Raw genomic sequence first — 23256 nt, 5'->3', positions numbered from 1 at the left:
TCTTCTAGAAGGACACGCCAAAATAACTGAACACCTTTTCTTCACTCAAGTGGTTAACTACTTCACTGCAATTGTTCAGTGGTTACTTTCCACTGGAAAGGGTAGAAGAGAATTTATGGTAAGCGGCTCTACTAGGAGGACACCAAAATCAAACCATTGTTTACCAGTCTTTGGTATGGTAGTTCCTGTACCATGTTCTTCCACTGTCTTGGGTTAGAGTTCTCTTACTCGAGGGTACACTCAAGCACACTATTCTACCCGTTTCCTTATTTCCTTTCCTCACTAGGCTATTTCCCTGTTGGAGCCAATGGCCATATAATATCCCTTTTTTTATATATGTACAGTATATAGATTATGTTTATGGTGCCAATAACCATAGTTGTTTACCAAAATCAATTAAACAATAATAGTCTTGTCAGGAATAGTTGCAGATTTTCTTGCATACCTGTGGGATGAGAAACTACTTTTAGTCTCATATCACTGTCTTGAACCAAATTTTCAGACTTACTGGAGTGAACATCTCTCCCTCGTGGAAATTATGCTTTGACTCTATTTGAAAAGTCTTGTCCTCCTTGGGGAATCAAACCCCAAGATTGTAATGTGAGCAGGGTCATATATGAATCCTTGACGAGCCTTGGACAGTTATCTCACATTTAGAACAGGGTTTTTGCTAGCCTTAGCTTTGGCCAAAAGAGTGGGAGAGCTGTGTGGTCTATCGTACTCCGTGTCACATTCCTGGCAGTTGAGACGGATCTCGTTCTCATTCGTTCCCAAATTCGTGGCAAAGACACAAAACCGGCAAAGAGGCAAAACCTAACGATCAGTGACTCAAGGTTTGTTTCCTTTTCAGTCTCATTGCTGAAGGAAATGACTGAAATTACCTGACGACTTGCTTCAGTATTCTTTAAGGGCAGTGAGGCTGTACACAAAGCAAACAAGATCATGTAGACCCTACTTACAGACTCTACTTACAGACTCTTCGTTAGCAGTGATGACAAAGAAGAAAATCTCTAGGAATACCCTCTTCTGGCTTCATGATGTTATTGGTAAACAGCCTACAAGGAGCAAAGGGATGAACCCATGACATCTGGCCCTTGTTGAGCTTGTGAAGTCAGGGCGATTGGTACTAGTTTAGCCTTCAGAAAGAACCATTCAGTTTCCCAAGTGTTGAAGGCAGGTGTCTGGAAGACACAGACCACCTTCACGGCACACTGTCTTCGGTATTGCGCGCACAGGTTTCTGGATACTTCTCCATAGGACCTCTAGTAGCTGCCCAGCAAGTGGTGTAGCGAGTCTCACTCCTGTCGGGACAAAGAAGCGCGTTGTCTAAGATAGCGTTTACTTCACCAATCTGAGGTTTTATAGTCAGCGTATGGCCTTCTTTCTTCTTTTTTCTTTATTCCCTCTTTGGATCAGCCGGTATGACTATGGGGCTGGAACGGACACTGATACAGATGAGCACCTAAATAACGGATGATTATTTTGCCAAAAAAACAAAGTGTAGAATTGCCACACTTCTTACGAGGGGTAGTGTGACTGATAACGCAAACCCAATAATTCACTACCAACTGAATGTTGTGTTCTTAATATCACATTCTTCATAAATGGTCTGCTCTTCGTCTCTTGAAGTCTGTAAGACTGAAAATTGATTCCTACATTTAATTGTAAATGTTCCTCTGTGGTCATTTTCTAGAAGCTTAGCTTTATCAAACCTTTGTCTTCTATCTACATTTCTGTTGGGTGTTTTGTTTTAATTTTAGTGTGGCATTTAGGAGCTGGTAATCACTACTAATATCTGCACTTCTATAGCTTCTTACAATTCTCAGAGCCCTTCTCTCTCTATTGCTCCTTGGGGTTTTCCTTAATGGGAACATTGTTCCCACTGAAATTAAGGTTCTTGTATGAAAAACTGAGGTGTGACACTGTAGGTAATTCAACCCTGGGTCACAGGATGCAAGGATCCTTCCTGTGTGTGGGTCACAGGATGCAAGGATCCTTCCTCTGCTCTCCTTACGTGATTGAGCATCCTGATCCTGGGTTGCTTGCCAGCCAGTTGGGCGAGCGGGACTTCCTCCTTCCTAACGAAGATTCCTTCTACTAAACGAAGAAGGTTTTTGTTGAAAATAAGGGCTCTGAGCATTAGCAGACTCTCCATCTATTCACCCATTTTTAGAATATTCAAAGATTATAAGTATATAGTGAATATACATATAATTATTTTTTTTTAATTTATTTTTTTTTATTTTTTTTTCCTTATCAATTGTATTTTGATAATCTTATAATTCTTTATATCCCAATTTTATTTCGGGCCAGCCCTGTGGGAGTCAAGCTTGACTCATTGGGCTGGTAAAACTCCTTCCTTTGATAATAATAATTAGCAGACTCATACCACCAGTCGATACTGGTGGCTGTTGCCAGAACCTCGATGAATCTTCATTGGCTATTTCCAGCTTGTCGACAGAATGTTACTTCTACTAAAGACCGGTTTTTAAGTAGGAAAAATACAAATTATTATTGTTATTGTTATTATTTATTAGTATCTAAGCTACAACTCTAGTTGGAAAAGCAAGGTGCTATAAGCCCGAGGGCTCCAACATGGAAAAATAGCTTAGTGGGGGACTGATACAAGGCTCATCCCAACAGTAATTCATCAAGTTTATATTAACAATGTTTTTTATTTTTTGCAAGGATATGGAACTGGCTGGCGTTCAGGCTAAGAAGTTTGAAATGGATTGCATGACAGCAATGAATGTTTTAAAAAGCCAGACATGTCAGTTGAAGGAGGTAAAGCGTGCCACTATGAGGCTTACTGAGATACACAACGTTGCCTTGAAGGAATATCAGTCTCTTGTTCGTGTCGTTGGTAAGTGTAGCACAGTTCTTAATTTTTGAAATTCAGAATAAAACGTGTTTTTTTTTTTTTTTTTTTTTTTTTTCTCTCTAGGAAAGGAAGTTGTTTACAATCTTAACCCTTTTACCCCCAAAGGACGTACTGGTACGTTTCACAAAATTCATCCTTTTACCCCCATGGACGTACTGGTACGTTTCACAAAACTCATCCCTTTACCCCCATGGACGTACCGGTATGTCCTTGCAAAAAAATGCTTTAAAATTTTTTTTTTTCATATTTTTGATAATTTTTTGAGAAAATTCAGGAATTTTCCAAGAGAATGAGACCAACCTGACCTCTCTATGACAAAAATTAAGGCTGTTAGAGCAATTTAAAAAAAATATACTGCAAAATGTGCTGGGAAAAAAAATAACCCCTTGGGGGTTAAGGGTTGGAAATTTTCCAAATAGCCGGCGGTAAAAGGGTTAATGCATCTCTCAGAGAGGTCCTGATGTCTTTTCAATATTTTAAAGTAGCATTAGCAAGGATATTTTCAACTCCTGTGGCCTTGTGTTAAAGAAAAGTATTGTAGCTAGAATTAGATTTACTGTATACAGATATCTGTTGTAGGATCGTTAGTAAACCTAAGAAATTCTTGAAATGTAAAACACTTTAGTTATGACATATATTTTAACAATGTTACTGAACTGAAGATTTTTTATATTTAATTATTGGTAATTACCTATAGTTTATTTAGTAAGGTATTTTATATTTAATTATTTCTAATTACCTATAGTTTATTTAAGATATTTTATATTTAATTATTTCTAATTACTTAGTTTATTTTCTTGATATCTTTCCCTCACTTGGCTATTTTCTTGTTGTAGCACCTTGCTTTTCCAACTAGGGTTGTAGCTTAGCTAACAATAATAATAATGATAATGCTAATAATATTAATAGTGATATTAATAGCCTTGTTTGCAGTTTTCATAAAAAGTAAGGTTATCGGTTTACACATACTTGGGGTTAGGGCTGTGTGCATAGTTAGACTACCTTCGTTATGTTATGACATAAGAAAACTGATTATCAGGTGTGATTGAACCATACATAGTTGTCAGGCTCTCTCCTAACCAGTGACATTTCTGTAATTGAGGAGTGGGATAACCTAGTGCGATCCTCTTCCCTCGCCCACTGTCTGGGGTCTACTATATGTTGATAGTTAGAGGTTTCATAATTTCTTCTTTCAAGCTGCCAATAGAGAGAATTTATTCTCTTGATAATTACAGAGGCTTCATAATACACTCATCTTTCTGCCAATAAAGAGAATATTTTTCTGATAGTTACAGAGACTTCATAATTCATTCTTATTTCAAGCAGCCAATGAAGGGGATTTCTTGTTGATAGTTACAGAGGCTTCATAATACACTTCTTTCAAGCTGCCAATAAAGAGAATTTCTTTTCTGTTGATGGTTAGAGGAGGCATAATTCATTCTTTCAAGCTGCCAATAAAGGGAATATCTTGTTGATAGTTACTGAGGCTTCATAATACACTTCTTTCAAGTTGTCAATAAAGAGAATTTCCTTTCTGTTGCTAGTTAGAGGAGGCATAATTCATTCTTCTTTCAAGCTGCCCATTAAAAGAATTTCGTTTCCTAAACATGTTTCAGACAAATTTAGGCAGTAGCACCTTAAGGTATCAGATGAATTGTTATAAATTAGTTATTATTTTCTACATACCTTTTTTTGTGAAATCTTTTAAATTGAGTGTTAGGTGTAATTTTTAGTTTATTCTAATGCTAAAAGCCCATTTGAGTTGATGTTCACGGTGGGATAACTTGAAAATGTTCAAATGCATTATAGGGTCATTGTTATCTATTAGATTTTTTTTGCTTATCAGGTTTATTTTAACCCTTTTACCCCCAGACTCTTTGGAAATTTCCAACCCTTAACCTCCAAGGGGTTATTTTTTTCCCAGCACATTTTGCAGTATATATTTTTTAAATTGCTCTAACAGCCTTAATTTTTGTCATAGAGAGGTCAGGTTGTTCTCATTTTCTTGGAAAATGCCTGAATTTTCTCAAAAAACTATCAAAAATATGAAAAAAAAAATTAAATAGCATTTATTTTGCAAGGACGTACCGGTACGTCCAAGGGGGTAAAGGGATGGGTTTTGTGAAACGTACCAGTACGTCCTTTGGGGGTAAAAGGGTTAAGCATTTTTATTAGATTTGATGCCATTAAGGTGTGAGGTACTGTAGCTAGTCAACCAGTTAGGTTTGGTCAATAATATATTCAATTTAAAACTGTAATTGGTACTTGAATTAATATATTGAGTTTTACTTGTTGAGTTTCATTGTATGTTTATCAATTCCAGATATCAAAAGAAAACTATCAGAGGAGCTAGCAAGTCTGAAAGAAAAGTATAAACAGACTGATAAAGTAAGTATCTTAAGTAATTCATTGCAATCCAAAGTTTAAATACTAATTGATAATAATTTATCATTACTGATTTATTTTTGTCATGACAAATATGTATTCTGCCTTGTACTTTGCATATTTTTAAGCAATATTATAAAGATTGTACTCTAGTATCTTAAGTGTTTTACGAGAATAGCAAAATATACATACATATACCAAGGCACTTCCCCAATTTTGGGGGTTAGCTGACATCAAACAAATGAAGCAAAAAAAAAAAAAAAGGGGGGGGGGGACCTCTCTTCTCTACGTTCTTCCCAGCCTGACAAGGGACTCAACCGAGTTCGGCTGGTACTGCTAGGGTGCCACAGCCCACCCTCCCATTTATCCACCACAGATGAAGCTTCATAACGCTGAATCCCCTACTGCTGCTACCTCCACGGTCATCCAAGGCACTGGAGGAAGCAGAAGGGCCTACCGGAACTGCGTCACAATCGCTCGTCATTCCTATTTCTAGCACGCTTTCTTGCCTCTCTCACATGTATCCTCCTATCACCCAGAGCTTCCTTCACTCCATCCATCCACCCAAAGGTAACAGACCTTATTTTATGCTCAGTTCTTCTGAAGGCATATATACTTTGTGGTGTGTTTTTAATGCAGACAAAACAATTATTTGCTTGATATCTCGGTTAAGTCTTTACTGTTTTAAGTAGAGATTTGTTTTGAATTTCCCTCTTTGGAGAAGGACTGTTGAGATGTGACAAGGATGCCTTTGAAGGCTTCAGTTTTAGATTATTATTACTAGTTAAGCTACAACCCTGGTTGGAAAAGCAGAATGTTAGCCCAAGTGCTCCAACAAGGAAAGCATCCCAGAGAGAATAAAAAAAAATTATTAGCAAATGATCTATATATAAGTAATGAGTAAAATAATATAAAGTATTCTCAGATCTCTAACAATGTTAAAATTGACCAGTCATATATAAACTATAGGAGACTTGTGTCAACCTGTTCACCAGAAAAGATTTTACAAAAAGTTTTAACTTTTGAAGTTCCACCGACTACTGTTTAGATCATTCCACAATCTGGTCACTGCGGGAATAAAACTAATGGAATACTTTGTAGTGTTGTCTTATGATGGAGAAGGCATGACTGTTGGAATTAAGTGCATACCTGGTACTATGTACTGGATGGTAGAATGAGATCTGAGTGCATTGTATGGTCTAAATTTTGGGAAATCCTACACAACTGTGAAAATAAAACTGAACAAGGTTACATTCAATAGGAGGAGTTATGCTAAAATAACTTGGTATATTTTATAAAGTACAGTATACCATTTTTTTTTTCTTCATTTTCCACCTTACATACATACTTATACCAAGGCACTTCCCCCAATTTTGGGGGGTAGCCGACATCAACAAATTAACAAAACAAAAAAGGGGACCTCTACTCTCTACATTCCTCCCAGCCTAACTAAAGAAAAATCAATTTTGTATGTGCACACAGTAATTGGAAGGGCTGAGGAATTACATAATATCCAGAAAACAAGTAAAACTATGATTTAATCATTTTGCTTTTAGATATTTGATGAAAGAAAAACATTCTGCCAAAGGTACTGGTACTTTTTACTTGTATTTCACGGTCTTCAGATGACTATTCAACAGGAATTTTAGGGATGCAGTAGCCAAACTTCCCAGCCTGGCAATCTCTTGGATGGGGATTTGAAACCCGCTGAAGCTCGATAGTACCTAGGAGTGTCTGCAGCCTCACTATCCTTGTGAGCAAGGGATGAGGTTTTAGGGGGAGCCTATAGATCTACCTGCTGAGTCATCAGCAGCCATTGCTTGGCCCTCCCTGGTCTAATGTGAGGAGGAGAGGGCTTGGTTGGTGATCATGTGTGTATATGGTCAGTCCTACGATGTTGTCCTATCCCTTGCCTCTGCCATTCATGAGGGACTTTTCTACCTTCAACTCCTTTATTTTTAGTCACCATTTCGTATGCAGTGTAAAGTGACAATACAGTAATAACCACCAAAGAAGCAATACTGTTAACTTGATATTCACTACCCATAGACTGAACTGATGCGAGGAAGCGAGGAAATATGTGTGTGCAGCATAATCACATTCATATTAAATGTTAAAGGTATTAGGTGTCGCTTTCAGTTTCATCTGAAAAGATACTCTTCAGAATGTCCGAGATGCTCGTCAGAATGTCCTTTGGACAAGTCCTACCCCCTAACAACAACGGTAACTTCGCCAGAAAACTTCAAACCACCCGTGTACTGAGCGGGACTCTATCTCCCAGTCATGTGAATGCAAGGCTAAGGCATTATCGCTGTACTACCAAGGAGGCAGAAATTTCTGTAGTTTATAATCCATCCATATCCAGTTTGATTTTGAAGCAATTACAGGTATTTCTGTTTTTATTCAAAGCAATCAGGATAACCCCCATGCAGTTTTTATTACACTAATATGGAAAGCAAAGTAATTTGCTGGTTCAAAGTGATGGCCTCATTTGAAGTTTACAGTGTCGACTGTCATGTAATGTTGAAATGATAGATTCTATTAGATATTAGTACCGTGGGGCGACAACTATCTCTGATATAAGCCAATTGTAGGGGGTAGTCTGTTTTTTGCTATAAGACACTGCATTGTCCAGCTTGCTGACTAACACAAATAGATTAGAGATAATTCAATTATATTCTTTGGCTACGTATGTTAATTTTCAGATTCAGTTGTTGCTGTAGATACAGGACTGACAATTAAGAATAATTGATTATGGTGAGATTTTAAAGTAAAGTTTAATCAGTTTTATGTTAGATAATCTTTGTCATACTATGCAGTATAATGTCCCATTTTGGTTTCAGAGAATAAACATATGAAATGGGAAAAGGTGAATCATTTCACAACACATTGTGATTATATAAGAAAGAAATGATATTTCAAACTATTCCTGGAATGGTTGTGGTAAAAACGTAGTAAATTGCATTTTCCTTTCATATATTGTACAGAGAGATGGCATGATGATGTGGTAGGACAGATGACAGGAGGATTAATAGGAGGGAGTAGTGTTTGTTTAGGCAAGTAAGAAAGAGAGTGGATTAAATGTTTACCTTGAAATGGGCACAGTATGTGGTAGGTAGTAGGCTGGCCAAGGCACCATCCACCCCGAGATACTACTGCTAGAGTTAATGGGTCCTTTTCACTAGCTAGATAGTATTACCCTGGATCCCTCTGTGATTACAGCACGTTTTTCCTTTGCCTACACATACACTGAATAGTCTGACTTATTCTTTACTAATTTTCTGTCTTCCTCATACACCTGACAGCTCTAAAATAACCTGCAAATTTCTTCTTCATGGAACTGTAATTATTCATTGACTACTTTACTCTTGGTAAGGGTAGAAGAGACACTAGCTATGGCAAACAGCTCTTCTAGGAGGACCCTCCAAAATCAAACCAATGAACTCTAGGCTTGGATAAGACCATAGCCTCTGTACCATGGCCTTCCTTTCCTCTTTGGACTTTTTTCCCTGTTGTAACCCTTGGGCTTATAGCATCTTGCTTTTCCAACTAGAGCTGTAGCTTATCTACTAATAATAGTAATGAGTAAAAGGTGACATGATGTATATCATTGTCAGTCATCTGTCTAAGATTCATGATCGATTGAGTAAAAGGTAACATGATGTATATCATTGTCAGTCATCTGTCTAAGATTCATGATCAAGTCCTTTTGTAATTCAAATCCGCACTGCTGTTCAGTGCTGTTTTTCAGGATCCATTAGATTGTTTTCAAGAAATATAACTTTTCTCATAGTTTTATTTCACGGATAAAGGGGGAGTATGGTCTGTGGCATCATAGCAGTACCAACCAAGTTCGTCCGAGTCCAACCTCAGCCAGTGAGGAAAGATACATACATACATACATATACCATGGCACTTCCCCCAATTTTGGGGGTTAGCCGACATCAACAAAGAAACAAAAACAAAAAGGGGACCTCTACTCTCTACGTTCCTCCCAGCCTAACAAGGGACTCAACCGAGTTCAGCTGGTACTGCTAGGGTGTCACAGCCCACCCTCCCACATTATCCACCACAGATGAAGCTTCATAATGCTGAATCCCCTACTGCTGCTACCTCCGCGGTCATCTAAGGCACCGGAGGAAAGATGAAAAGAAAAATCCCCTACTGTTCTTTTATTTTTCGATGTCGACTACCTCCCAAAGTTGGGGAAAGTGCCACGGTATATAGAATAGAACTTATTCCATATTAGTTTGTAGTGCTTGTGTGCGATTTCTTTTGGTGCATCATATATAACTTCTCTCTTCACAGGCACATCAGAAAGAGCTGGAAGAGTTTGACATAGCTTTCCTGGAGGAGATTACAAGTAAATCGAAAATATTTGACGACATTATGGAGGAATTGGAAAATGAAGGTTAGTTTCTGTTAACCCTTTTACCCCCAAAGGACGTACTGGTACGTTTCACTAAGCTCATCCCTTTACCCCCATGGATGTACCGGTACGTCCTTGCTATAAAAATTATTTTTTTCATATTTTTGTTAATTTTTTGAGAAAATTCAGGCATTTTCCAAGAGAATGAGACCAACCTGACCTCTCTATGACAAAAATTAAGGCTGTTAAAGCAATTTTAAAAAAATACTGCAAAATGTGCTGGGGAAAAAATAACCTCCGGGGGGTTAAGGGTTGGAAATTTTCAAATAGCCTGGGGGTTAAAGGGTTAATTGGTTTCAGTTTTGACATTTTATTCAAAGTACCTGATTATATTTGCCTGATGTGAATTCTTTTTCTGGTAAGGGGTTTCCTTATACTACGGTATATTATATAATGATCATTGGATTTTTGAAAAGTTGAATATAGGAAATAAATATCAACCGTTGATTTATGATATTTCGTTGATCAGCTTGCTGGGACATACTGTAATTTATTACAGTGTACAGGTATTGATATATTTTTTGATATTATGATTTAGTACAGAAATCTAAAAGATATATTACAGTGTACAGGTATTGATATATTTTTTTATATGATTTAGTACAGAAATCTAAAAGATATATTACAGTGTACAGGTATTGATAGATGTTTTGATATAATCTAAAAGATATATTACAGTGTACAGGTATTGATATATTTTTTGATGTTATGATTTAGTACAGATATCTAAAAGATATAGTGGCCGTTTTAAAGATAGATGTTTGTATAAAGGCTTGTACTGGACCTTGATTTAAGTATCATTTATTTTCACAGTAATGATAAAAACAAACAAGAAATATTCATTATGATACTAAAATTCATAACTTCATGGTTACTGTGGTGGAATAGAACTAAAGAAATAAATAAACTGCAAAAGAAGTAATGAACACTTGAGGTAACATATTTTATGAACAATAACATTATCAAAACATCTTTCACATATAAACTATAAAAAGAGACTTATGCCAGCATGTTAAACCTAAAAAAATTTGCTACAAGTTTGAACCTTTGGATGATGGCATATTTTTAAGTAATTATTTATTTTCAAAACATGTATAGGACTTTAAATCACTTCACAGTGCAAATTTCTTACTCAAGGCAAAAATATGCTTATGTCGATTCTGTTTGATTAATTCAATGACGTAGTGTAAGAGATTATTGTACAGTAATTAATTCTTTGCTTGACTAAGCTTCTGGTAAAGTTCTGGTGAAAATAAGATTGACACTGTTACTGTTTTTAGAATTATTTATTGTTAATTTAATCTCATTTATTTCCTTATTTCCTTTCCTCACTGGGCTATTTTTTCCTGTTGGAGCCCTTGGGCTTATAGCATCTTGCTTTTAACTAGGGTTGTAGCTTGGCTAGTAATAATAATAGTAATAATACATTCAGTCTACCAATGATTAACATATATAAAATAAAATTAAACTTACTTGGATCCTGATGTAGGACTAAATGAGATACATAATGAAGTATATAAGGTCAGGGGTAACTAGAGGATGGTATGTAGATACTGAATGCCAGGGATAGAAGTCTGCTGAGGAAAGGGGGATGTGTTTACAATTTGGAATTTCCGTTCTGAAACATTTCATTGCAATCTTTACGAAAACCATTAACTTACAAACTTTATATGTTCAAAGAAGCTATTTTTTATCCCTTTTACCCCCAATGGACGCACTGGTACGTTTCACAAAACTCATCCCCTTACCCCCATGGACGTACCGGTACGTCCTTGCAAAAAACTGCTATTTACATTTTTTTTTGCATATTTTTTATAATTTTGAGAAACTCCAGGCATTTTTCAAAATAATGAGACCAACCTGACCTCTCTATGACGAAAATTAAGGCTGTTAGAGTAATTTAAAAAAATATATTGCAAAATGTGCTTAAAAAAAAAAACCCTGGGGCTTAAGGGTTGGAAAGTTCCAAATAGCTTAGGGGTAAAAGGGTTAATTGAATTTTATTAAATATGGCCTAGGGTAAGCTTAATAACTTCCTTGCTCTCAATTTCCAGTTACAAAACTCAAATAATAGTCTATTACATTTGAAATAATCCAAAGGTTATTTGCACCTGTCATTTTGCCTACTTTATTAACCCTTTTACCCCCAGGCTCTTTGGAAATTTCCAACCCTTAACTCCCAAGGGGTTATTTTTTCCCCCAGCACATTTTGCAGTATATTCTTTTTAAATTGCTCTAACAGCGTTAATTTTTGTCATAGAGAGGTCAGGTTGGTCTCATTCTCTTGGAAAATGCCTGAATTTTCTCAAAAAATTATCAAAATTATGAAAAAGAAATTTTTTATAGCTTTTTTTGCAAGGACGGACCGGTACGTCCATGGGGGTAAAGGGATGAGTTTTGTGAAACGTACCAGTACGTCCTTTTGGTGGTAAAAGGGTTGAATGATATAATATGGTTTTATAACTACATTCCTTGGTCTTATTACAGTATATGAACTTTAATACAATATCTGAGATTTCTGATTTCATTTGGATTTTTGTATGTATCTGCGAATGTTCGCAAGTTGAGGACCTTATTTTATATAAGGATTCTTGGTGCCGTGTTGGTATGCGATCTCAAAGTCGTGCTTTTGCCTTGGTGTGCGATCTCGCTTGATAGTAGCGATCTCACTACTGTTCACTGCGAAGCAAGAACCATTAGATTTTCTAATATAAATATATATATATATATATATATATATATATAATATATATATATATATATATATATATATATATATATACTTGGTATAATTAGCTAACAAATAATCAATCATTGATGTTAGCGTGCAGGAATAATGAGCTAAGAAATAAAATCATTGATGTTAGCGTGCGCAGCTCAACATTACCGCTTGTCAGTGCGTACGAAGCTCGATGTTTTAAATTGCACGGCGAAGCAAGTACCATTAGATCTTCTAATAACGGCTTCTCACCTATCCTCCTCCTCAGATTCCCAGACTGGGTTAAGTCTGTTTTGGGGTGCAAATATCTATGGTTATCTACGGATACGTCCCTGATTATACACGATATCTTGAAATGGTCGTTCCGGGGGTTAGAACCCCGTGATACCTGACGGTAATTCTCTTGCGATATCACTCGCAGACATATTATACAGTAGGAAGCTGCTGGAAGGACTTTCCATCAGGACGACATGGCTATCTCGCCCGAAAATAGATTTTTCCTACGTCAAAATCAGTACCAAAATAAAAGAATATTTTTTTTTTTGAGATCGCTTACCAAAATAAAAGAATATTTTTTTTTGAGATCGCTTACCAAAGCAAAAGAATATTTTTTTTTTTTTTGAGATCGCTTACCAAAATAAAAGAATAATTTTTTTTTTTGAGATCGCTTACTAAAGCAAAAGAATATTTTTTTTTTGAGATCGCTTACCAAAGCAAAAGAATATTTTTTTTTTTTGAGATCGCTTACCAAAGCAAAAGAATATTTTTTTTTTTTTTTTTTGAGATCGCTTACCAAAGCAAAAGAATAATTTCTGAGATCACTTCATAAATGAGATCGCATATAAAAACGGAACCTAATTCTTAAGTTTACCCACTTTCATCTTCACAGGATTGCTGGGTGATGAAGCTCGTACGCAGGAGTTGACGGTGATGTATAATAAGATACTCGCGTTGAAGATAGAATTGGAAGAGACAGAGGCAACGAGATTGCAGGAACTATCTAAAATAAAAATGACGGTGAGTGAACATGTATTTGATTCAGATAAAAGTATTTTATCGTTATATAAAGGTCAGATACAGTATCTATTTTAGTACAGGAAAAAGTGTATTTGATTTAGAAAAAAGTATTTTCTTTGCATAAAAGCCAGATGTCTACATTTTTCAACTTCCATGCGAAGTACATTGTTCTACAATAAAGCACTTGATCATTATTTTACAAAGTAAGAGTCAGAAGTTGGTCTTAATGCTATTTAACTTATATATCATATTAACTTCTAGTGGAATTGTTAGATTTATATTAGAAGCAGGTCTTTTTAATGCTATTTAACATATTTACTTCTCTGGTTTTAATTGAATATTCTTTTAATCATTATTTATAATAAATGATATCAGCGTCAATGACCTTCGATGTCAGGATGCCAGAGAACTTCAAATCAATCGATCACAAAGTAGAAACTGACATGAAGTTGGGAAAAATGAAAAGGGAAATTTTATCTTGAATGTGAATCTATCTGTACTGTTTTATTTTAACATATATAAAGTTCCTGAATATCTAATCCTTGATTACGGATACTATATCCATTAATTAAGATTTACACAGGAAAATTATACATACATACATATACCATGGCACTTCCCCCAATTTTGGGGGTTAGCCAACATCAACAAAGAAACAAAAACAAAAAGGGGACCTCTACTCTCTATGTTCCTCCCAGCCTAACAAGGGACTCAACCGAGTTCAGCTGGTACTGCTAGGGTGTCACAGCCCACCCTCCCACATTATCCACCACAGCTGAAGCTTCATAATGCTGAATCCCCTACTGCTGCTACCTCCGCGGTCATCTAAGGCATCGGAGGCAGCAGCAGGGCCTACCGGAACTGCGTCACAATCGCTCGCCATTCATTCCTATTTCTAGCACGCTCTCTTGCCTCACTCACATCTATCCTCCTATCACCCAGAGCAGTTTATTTTCTCTGTTGTTACTTCCTGGTAGTTACCAGGTATAAACTAGTTCATATTTTGAAAGATTTTATATTTAAAAAACAATCTTGAGTTGAATTTTCTTGAACCCAGCAATGAAACAAATTTCTTTAGAACTGGTTTTTGATTCATGAATGAACTGAAGCTGTATAAATAGATAAAACTTAGGTTTTAATAAGACGACAAATTGTATCTGTCCTTGATTTTAAAACCTTATAAAGCATGACAAGTCCTTAAATGTATAGTAGGTTTAATATGAAGGGACTCTATGTATTCAAGATTTTGTTATGTTTATTAAACTGTTATGTTTATCTTATATTACTTTTCTTTATTGCTCGAATTAGGGTACAGTTTATGGGATATATGAAGGGGTTGCAAACTTGATCAGAATTAAAAGATTAGTAAGAGACAGGTATTATTATTGTTTAGGTTGAATAAGTGGTTTCATTTCAGGGTTATTTCTTGGTGTCCAGTTATAATGTATAATGGTTCTTCATATAATCTGTATTTCGCATCCTTTACATTTTATATCGAAAGTTTAAAGGTTTCTCATGAATGTCAGAGGCAAGGGATATTGACGGTGACCTTAGAGACTGATTATATACTCATATGATCAATGCCCAAGTCCCCTCTCCATCAAGCTAGGACAAGGGAGGACTGGGCAATGGGTGCTGCTGACTCCACAGGAAATCTATAAGCTTCCCAAGACCCCCATCTCTTGCTCACAAGGATAGAAGGTTGCAGACACTGCTAGAAACTATCGAGTATCAGTGGGTCTCGAGCCCCTGTCCAACAGATCGCTAGGTATGGATGTTGTGTTGGGCTGGTGGTAGCGTCCTTGCCTGGTGATTCCCAGACTGGGTTTTGAGTCTTGCTCAAACTCGTAAGTTTCTTTGGTTGCTGCAACCTCACTATCCTTGTGAGCTAAGGATGGGGCATTTGAATAGCCTATAGGTCTACCTGCTGAATCATCAGCAGCCATTGCCTGGCCATCCTTGATCCTAGCTTGGGTGGAGACTAGCTTGGAAGATGATCATATGTAATATGGTCAATCTCTAGGGCATGTCACGCTTAAAATGGTAATGTCACTGTCCCTTGCCTCTGCCATTCATGAGTGGAAAAGAAAAGAAGAAAGGTAGGCTTATGTCAACCACTCATCATCTTTTTTTTTTTTTTTTTTTTTTTTTCAGAACCATGCTGAGCTGGAAAAACTAAGGGATCAAATAACAAAATATCAGCAATGTCAGTCATCTTCTGCCGTTGCAAAAATGGATCTTATTTCTAGTGTAAGTCACTATTTAGTGAATACTTATTAATATGTTGTTTCTTTGTAGCATTGAATGGAATTTTATGGCTCTAAAATCTTCAGTAAAGTAATCTGCATTGAAGTATATCAGTTTGTTGTTTTTTGTAGCATTGAATGGAATTTTATGGCTTTAAAATCTGCAGTAAAGTAATCTGCATTGAAGTATATCAGTTTGTTGTTTCTTTGTAGCATTGAATGGAATTTTATGGCTCTAAAATCTTCAGTAAAGTAATCTGCATTGAAGTATATCAGTGTATTTCTTTGTAGCATTGAATGGAATTTTATGGCTTTAAAATCTGCAGTAAAGTAATCTGTATTGAAGTATATCAAGTTTGTTGTTTCTTTGTAGCATTGAATGGAATTTTATGGCTTTGAATTCTTCAGTAAAGTAATCTACAATGAAGTAATTTATTTGCATTAAAGAAAGTAAGTTATATTCATTAAAGTGAGCGAGTTATTTGCGTGAAATTGATCAAGATATTTTCATTAAAGTTATTTGCCATTCAAGTAAGAAAGTTGCCTGCCTTAACGTAAACAAATTATATGTATTAAAGTAAGCCACTTATTTGAATTAAAGTAAAAAAAGTTATACTAAATAAAGTAAGCAAGTTAATATATGAATATGAATTAAAATTAGTGAAAGATTATTACAAAACTGCATTCTCAATTTTACAAACAGAAGTTGCAAGCAGTGAGACGTAGGTACGACCCCAAGCTCAGCCAATTGGAACTGGAGGTGACGGATAAGAAAGCGGAGAATGCTGCCCTGAAGGAAGAACTCGACGGTTTGAAGGAAGTTCTGAAACACCAGGAGTGTCTGAACGTTGCCCGGGACGGATCGAGCTCAAGTAGGATATGACGTACTTGTGTTCTGACTTGACATTTTTAATAATATCTCTCTCTCTCTCTCTCTCTCTCTCTCTCTCTCTCTCTCTCTCTCTCTCTCTCTCTCTCTCTCTCTCTCTCTCTCTTCTCTCTTCTCTCTTTTCTCTCTCTTCTCTCTCTTCTCTCTCTCTCTCTCTCTCTCTCTCTCTCTCTCTCTCTTTCTCTCTCTCTCTCTCTCTCTCTCTGTGTGTGTGTGTGTGTGTGTGTAATATCTTGAGATCACTAACAGTTTTAGAAGAGATCTCTCATATATAAACTATGAAGAGAGACTGTCTCGTTTAACATTTGATGCAAGTTTGAATTTTGGAAGTTCCACCGATTCAACTGCCTAATTAGGAAGAGCATGCCACAATCTGGTCACAGCTGGACTAAAGATTCTAAACTACTGTGTTGAGCATTATGATGGAGAAGGAAAGACTGTTTGAATTAACTGCATAATAAGTACTACTTCTAGGATGGTATGGGCTGGTTCTTTAAGTATTCATAGATTAGTATTCTTTTCACTCTTTGGTTTTCCCTGTGACTGTAACATATCTTTGAGGTAGTTTTAAAGGTTTAAAGGCCGCTTATGAATAGCAGAGGCAAGGGACAGTGACATTGCCCTATCAAATAGGACAATGCCCTAGAGACTGACCACATATACATATGATCAGCGCCCATGCCCCTTCCACCCAAGCTAGGGTCAAGGAGGACCAGGCAATGGCTGCTGATGACTCGGTAGATAGACCTATAGGCTCCCTCAAACCCCCCATCCTTAGCTCACAAGGTTGGTGAGATTGCAGCGATCAAAGAGACTAAAGAGTTTGGGCGGGACTTGAATCCCAGTCTGGCGTTCAACAGTCAGGGACGTTATCACATCGGCCACCACAACCCTATATTTGATGTTCAAGTCACCACCACCTGCATTTTAATTAAAATGGGCATCGGAGACTTACAATTATGACGTCGAATAATTTGTAATCTTTCAATTGACCATCACTTTTCTTACGTCTTTTTTCCTCTGGGCTTCGGCTATCTATGGCTATTGATTTGCATGTCTTCTGGGGCTATACTCTATAACAATCATTGTTATTATTATTATTATTATTATTATTATTATTATTATTACTGTACTATTACTATTACTAGCCAAGCTACAACCAAAGTTGGAAAAGGAGAATGCTATAAGCCCAAGGGTTCAGGGAAAAATAGGCTAGTTAGGAAAGGAGACATTGAAATAAATAAACTACGAGAAAAGTAATTAACAATAAAAATAGAAATGAACACTTAACAATGAAATAGATTTTTAATATATAAACTATATAAACTTCAAAAAATCTAGAGGAGAATAATGGAAAAGGTTTGAAGAGAAAATTATCTTATTTCTCTATGAAATATTAGATTTTTTTGAAGCCTTTTGTTAGAAATTTAGTTTTATCAAAGATTATATTTTGTGTGATAGAAAGTTTCTTTTCTTTTATAGTAACCATGATCATTTTTTTATTTTACAGAGTGATTTTGATGAGCTGACGTGTTTGCCGCGAGGAATTAAATGCGGTTTCATGATAGCAGTAGAAAGACAAGCTGATAGTATGGGTATAATTTTCGAGGCAACAGTTCGCCAAGAAACAATTTAGTTTACCGTTTTACAAACTCCGTTTTGTTTGTTGAACTTTAGGTAGTGACTTACCTTAACGACAAGACATCGTCTTTCGTCTGTAGGGTGGCTTTCATCTTATGCCTTGAATTAAAGGTACAATTTATTTTGTTCTAGCGGAAATTTATTTTATTTTTATTTTTCAATTATTAAAATCCTTTAGAGATCATACAGCACTTCACCAAAGATCCCTAGTCTTAAAAAGAATTAGTGTTTAAGAATGATATAGTTATTAAAAGAATACAGTTATTTTTACAGTACGGCACTGTAATTTTCAATGCTCATCAAATACATGTCATGATTTTGTATTTCTGTTTTGTAAAGGTACAGTTGTTTTATTGTAGTGGAATATTTTTTTACTTGAGAAAAAAACTCATTTTAGTTTTATAATTTCTTGAAAAATCTTTAAGAATGATGGAAGCTATAAGTAATTTAGTCTCCAATGCTCAGGGAATATATTTCAATTTTATTTTCTAATAAATCTTTAAGAATTATGGAAGCTATAAGTAATTTTGTCTCCAATATTCAGTGAAAGTATTTCATATATTTTTTTTTTCAACATTGTAATGGTACATTTCTATTGTTTTAGTAGAAAATTGTTTTATTTTAGAGACATCTTTGTCCCTTATTAATCTCTAAAAAAAAATTACATATTGTAGTCTCCATTACTTAGTAAATATATTGCATGATTTTGTCTTTAAAAATTGTAGTTCTGTATTTTATTTGAATTCAAGTGTTAATTTTAAAGTAAAGACGTAAAAAAAAAAACCATGAAGGATCTAAGTTGAAGATTGGTTAGTAATATTACAGTTATTAGTTACATCTTGTCAAGCTAAGAAATTGTTCTAGCATGAGATAGAACTATCACTTCTAGTTCAGTGTTAATGAAGGAATAATAATTAAAAGAAAAATAGTATATAGTAGTAATATTAGTTATTAGTTACATCTTGTCAAGCTAAGAAATTGTTCTCGCATGAGACAGAACTATCACTTCTCCAAGTTCATTGTTGATAAAGGAATAATAATTAAAAGAAAAATAGTACATAGTAGTAATATTACAGTTATTAGTTACATCTTGTCAAGCTAAGAAATTGTTCTCGCATGAGACAGAACTATCACTTCTCCAAGTTCATTGTTAATAAAGGATTAATAATTAAAAGTAAAATAGTACCTAAGAAACTGTTCACTGTTACATTGTTGGTATGTTAGCTTGTTAATAAAACTACTTTACAATAAAATGGAAATAAAAGTATTATTACAAAATAAATCTATGCATGTATATAGCATTCAAGTAGATTTGCGAGTTTGTAATGTATGGAGGATGAATGAATAAAAAATTACTGTATAATTTCACATTTGTTTTACAGCATTACAAAATATGTTGCATGTAAGAAAAATGCTGTTTGCATCCAAAGCTGTATTTTAGACATAATAAATACTGCATGTAATTTTTCAGTGGTTACTTTTCCTCTTTGTAAGGGTAGAAAGTACTCTTTAACTATGGTAAGCAGCTCTTCTAGGAGGACACTACAAAATCAAACCATTGTTATCTAGTCTTGGGTAGTGCCATACCCTTTGTACCATGGATTTCCATGGATTTCCACTTTCTTGGGTTAGAGTTCTCTTGCTTTAGGGCTCACTCAGGCATGTTATTCTATCTTGTTTCTCTTTCTCTTGGTTTTTTATAGCTTAATATGAAAGATCTAATTTAATGTTGTTACTTTTCTTAAAATATTTTATTTTGATTATTCATTTCTTCTCTAGTTTATTTCCTCGTTTCCTTTACTCTGCTATTTTTCCTTGTTGGAGCTCTTGGGCTTATAGCCTGCTGCTTTTCCAACTAGGGTTGTAGCTTAGCATGTAATAGTAATAATAATATTTAAGTTTACACCTTTGGATCTCGACTGAAACTTAGTGCCCTTTAGATGTTAAGTTAACCCTTTTACCCCCAATGGACGTACTGGTGCGTTTCATAAAACTCAACCCTTTACCCCCATGGACGTACTGGTATGTCCTTTCAAATAACTAAATTTTTTTTTGTTGCATATTTTTGATAACTTTCTGAGAAACTTCAGGCATTTTCCAAAAGAATGAGACCAACCTGACCTTTCTATGACGAAAATTGAGACTATTAGAGCAATGTAAAAAATATATATTGCAAATGTGCTTGAAAAAAAAAATATAAAGCCTTGGGGTTAAGGGTTGGAAAGTTTCAAATAGCCTGGGGGTAAAATGGTTAATGAGAAATGCATGAAAGTAGATGCAATAACAGTGATGGTGAATATACAAAGAAAAGAAGTATGTAACTTTTTACAAATCACGACACATTAAATCGGTTGAGTTATTGATTACATGGAGTACAAAAAGCAAAAGAAATTCCTTCAACTGTATCGCAAACACCTGAAATCAAGTAAAGCAATGAAAAACATTTATATTGTTTCTATGAAATTAGAATATACTGAAGACTGAAATAATGCTGAAGGTCCTCAGCTTGCAAACATAGGGAGAAACAAAAATCTTGCAACTGAAATCACAAATTTCGGATGTATCAAAATTTTGTACAGTATACTGTATTAAGAATTACAGTGATAAAACATTTAATACAGTTAACAAAATATTTGCAATAACTATATTTATTGCATACGAAACAACTATTCGTTGACTTTTACCTGGAAATTGTTGGGAATGCGAGTCGGGTTGGGCCTACCCTAAGAGAAAATTTGAAATTCAACTTTAAAACAGCTTCTTTGAATCTATTATGTTTGTAAGTAGAGGACCTGTATTGAGGTGTTGAGGACCTAATGTACTGTGTGTTGGTAAAGGTTGCAATGAACTGTTTCAAAACTGAAATTCCAAATTGTAAACGCATTCCCCTTTCCTCAGCAGTGACTTGTATCCCTGGCGTCCGGTATCTACGTACCTTCCTCTACTTCCTGGTCTTGTATACCTGGGATCCAGTTACTACGTACCTTCCTCCTCTACTTCCTGGTCTTGTATACCTGGCATCCAGTATCCACGTACCTCCTTCCGCTACTTCTTCCTGATCTTGTATACCTCATCTTGTATCTTGTTTAAGCCTACAGCAGGATCCAAGTAAGTTTAATTTTATTTTATTTAGGTCATTTATTGGTAGACATAGGTGTTATTGTAGGAGAGTTTATAGTTGTAGATCATGTTTTAAAGGTTAACACACACACACACACACACTGCCACTTTCAGGATGATTGGCAGGTGGTTAAAGTGTCCTTTTATAAGTTATGCCCTTCTGGGACTCGGGCCTATCAATTATTAGTTAAGCTGGATATAGGAAAGAAAAAAAGTGTTGGATACAGAAAACGATCCTCGTCAACTTTCACCTTTTAGATAAACTTTACCTTTTAGGAGTTTGAAAACGTTATTATGATTTCCATGGTCAAAAGATGCAGTAGTCTAAAATGAGTCGTCTCAGCTTTAAGTGCCATCATCGTACATTATGTGGAGTACTGTAGCTGTGCTCACTTTTTATTCTACTTTACCAAAGTTCCAACTTGCATCTGTCTTGCTGTCCATCATGAACTTGGCTACGTAGTGCAATTGCACATACTTAGTTGCAAGCATTGGAGCAAATGCCTTTTAATCAGAAACATATGTGCGAGGTATATACATTTAATCCACGTGTAGAATGTGTAAAGCCTTTGCCTCTCTCGCCCTTATTGCCCACTTTTAAATAGGTGTTGCAGTCTGTCTGTCTTGTCCCAAACATGGACAAGTTCCAATGAGACAATGTATATATAATTATATATGGGGCATATTTTAAGTAGGGAAGATGAGTTAGTCCATGATGTACCTGAATGGAAACCGCTGGGCAGGACGTGGTAGACCAAGAGGAACGTGGACGATGACAATGCGAAGGGAGGTTGGATCCGAGAATTGGTTTGAGCTCAGTGAGATGGCACAGGAAAGAGAGAATGCATGAATTCATTGAGGGCTTATGTATCCTGGGGTTGCAAAAGGATTAAGATAAGAAGAGATAAATATAAATGTGCATGTCCACGTGTGTGTATAAGCAAAAGAAACTAGTTAAGGCTTACCAAGGCCATTAAAAGCATTAAGTTAAGGTAAATAATTATTAGGAAAACCCTAGTCATGAATTTAATAATAGAAAATCCTTTATGATTGACTGCAGTTGTGATGACCTCAAATCATAAGTGAAAAGAATTGAGCAATTTTTGTTAGTTACTCATTACATTGGAACTACCGAGGCATTGTTTCTGTTGCGTAACCCGTAAAAAAGCCTTGACTTTGACTTGGGTAAGAAAATAAATGCAATAAGTTCTTGAAGGAGAAAATAAAAGATGTAAAGTAGGGAAAAAAAGAATAGTTTAAGTATTTAAATGATGGAGAAAGTCGCATAAAGGTCTATGTGAGGTATATAATGTAGTTGACAAGAAAGAGCTAAAAAGTGAAGTGATGACAGGCGAAAGAGGTGACAAATATTTATTTTGAGAATACGAAAGGATTTTACAGGTAAGAGAGTGCATTGGGTAAAGAATAATGAATAAAAGATGTTAGACGTGGATCCAGTACTGGCTCAGTGGAGTTAGCATGTTCAACATATGCTGGAGGCGGAAAACATGAGAAGCATAAGTGAATGGTGCGAGAGAGGGAAGGGATTACGTAAGATTGGAATACTTGAGCAGATGACTGTTGAGGTACTACATTGGATCCTTCTCTTGTTACGGCACGTTTTTCCTTTGCCTGTTAGTCTGGCCTATTCTTTACACATTTTATTCTTTGCATATACCTGATAACACTAAGATAACTGAACACTTTACTCACCTAAGTGGTTACACTGCAATTGTTCAGTGGCTACTTTCATCATAGTAAGAGTGGAAAAGAGACTAGCAATGGTAAGCAGCTCTTGTAGGAGAAGGATACTCCAAAATCAAACCATTGTTCTCTAGTCTTGTTTAGTGCCATAGCCTCTGTACCATGGTCTTCCACTATCTTGAATTAGAGTTGATTTTCTTGAAGGTACACTTAGCCACACTATGG

The 23256-nt window shown here is 35.6% G+C and overlaps 2 long non-coding RNA genes across 2 annotated transcripts; both read left to right on the top strand.

Annotated features, from left to right (window-relative positions):
- Window positions 1-5219: 5219 nt before the first annotated feature.
- Window positions 5220-13426, top strand: LOC137645105 (uncharacterized). The gene is made up of 3 exons (XR_011045288.1): window positions 5220-5269; window positions 9575-9677; window positions 13304-13426. It is a non-coding gene; the product is annotated as an uncharacterized lncRNA (long non-coding RNA).
- Window positions 13427-15584: 2158 nt separating this feature from the next.
- On the top strand, window positions 15585-18211 carry LOC137645104 (uncharacterized). The gene is made up of 3 exons (XR_011045287.1): window positions 15585-15681; window positions 16381-16549; window positions 18077-18211. It is a non-coding gene; the product is annotated as an uncharacterized lncRNA (long non-coding RNA).
- The last annotated feature ends 5045 nt before the right edge of the window (window positions 18212-23256 follow it).

This window comes from Palaemon carinicauda, chromosome 8 (assembly GCF_036898095.1).
Source record: "Palaemon carinicauda isolate YSFRI2023 chromosome 8, ASM3689809v2, whole genome shotgun sequence".
Taxonomy (NCBI): Eukaryota; Metazoa; Arthropoda; class Malacostraca; order Decapoda; family Palaemonidae; genus Palaemon; species Palaemon carinicauda.
This window is presented reverse-complemented; position numbering and strand designations above follow the sequence as displayed.